This window comes from Kogia breviceps, chromosome 11 (genome assembly GCF_026419965.1).
Source record: "Kogia breviceps isolate mKogBre1 chromosome 11, mKogBre1 haplotype 1, whole genome shotgun sequence".
NCBI lineage: Eukaryota > Metazoa > Chordata > Mammalia > Artiodactyla > Physeteridae > Kogia > Kogia breviceps.
The window spans coordinates 30,976,715-30,978,236 of record NC_081320.1 but is presented as its reverse complement, the minus strand read 5'-3'; positions in this window follow the sequence as shown (position 1 = coordinate 30,978,236).

The window sequence follows — 1,522 nt, the reverse complement described above, 5'->3', positions numbered from 1 at the left end:
AAAAAAATTTAAAAAAAAACTGTAGAATGAAAATTAACTGTTACATAAAACTGTTAATAATTATATACAAAATTAAAATTTTTATTTGTATCGCCAGTCTGCCCTCCAATAAGGTTATACCAACTTATTCTTACATTAAATCATTATTTGAGAGCATGTGCCCTCACGTCTCCAACTAGAAACTCTCAACCCTTTGTAACTGTTGTCAAACTACTAGTCAAAAGTAGTATCTCTGATTTTGTTTGCGTATTTTTGAATACTAGTAACATTGAATATCTTTTAAAAAGCTTACTGGTCATCTATATTTGCTGCTTTAAGAACTGTCAGACTTTTACCCATTTTTTCTAATTAGATTGCTTATGTTTTTATTAACTGCATATTCATATTAGCCTTCTGTATGTTACAAATATTAGCCCCAGTCCATCATTTGCTTTCAATTTTAGCTTTGTGCAGTATATGATTCACTTTAATTAGTCATTTTTATTTTATGCTTTCTAGCTTTTGTAGCATACCTAGAAGGGCTTTCCTCATAGCAAGATTACATTAATATTCAGCTGTATTTTTTCCCAAGTTATAGAGTGTTAATTTTCACATTTACATTTATGAGCCTTCTGGAATTTATTAGGTCTAAGTTTATTTCCAGATGGCTAGAGACCAATTCTGTCACAAGGATAATGAACAGTTTATCTTTCCCACACAGATCTAACACCAATTTTATCATAGATTAAATTCAAAATATACAGGTCTATTTCAAGACTACGCTTCAGTGATGGGCTTATCTATTGCTAAGATTTTACCATAAATTTAAGTTCTTTTAACTTTATACTATGTTCTGTTATCTGGTAAGTAAAGGTTCTCAAAAAACTTTTCCATAATTATCCTTAGTATTATTACATATTGTTCTAGGTTAACTTGAGACTAATTTAAGGCTTAAAAAAATCAGGATTTTGCTTGTGCTGGTACACTGATCTAATATATTTAGAAATAAATGTCATTAGTATTCTGATGAGTCTGCCTATCCAAGAAATGTATGTATGCCTATTTATTTTTTAAGTCTCTTAGAAGACTTATTTTAAGCCTGCTTCATCTAAGATTTGAAGATTTCTTGATAAATTAGTCATATGTTACCTGCTGTTACTATGAATGGAATTGAAAATATCAGTTAACATTTACTGAGCACTTATTTTATGCCAGGCACGGTGCTAAGCATCTTTAATTATTTCATTTAATTCATCAATTCTATGCCTTGTTTCACAAATGAGAACACCGAGACACACAGGGAATTAAGTAATTTGCCAGATGCCACATAGCTAGGAGTGGAGATTTGAAGCTGGCAACCTGGTTCCAAGGATGATGCCTTCCATTAAATACTCTGAACTAGATAATTTTGACTTGTGTTTTTCAAAGTATAAAAAAAAGGACTTCTTCCTTCCAACCTGAATTCCTTCCAATGTGAATTTGCATTTGGGGAACAAAACATCAATAAAAAATGGGAGTTCATAACTATAACATGCTCAGTCTT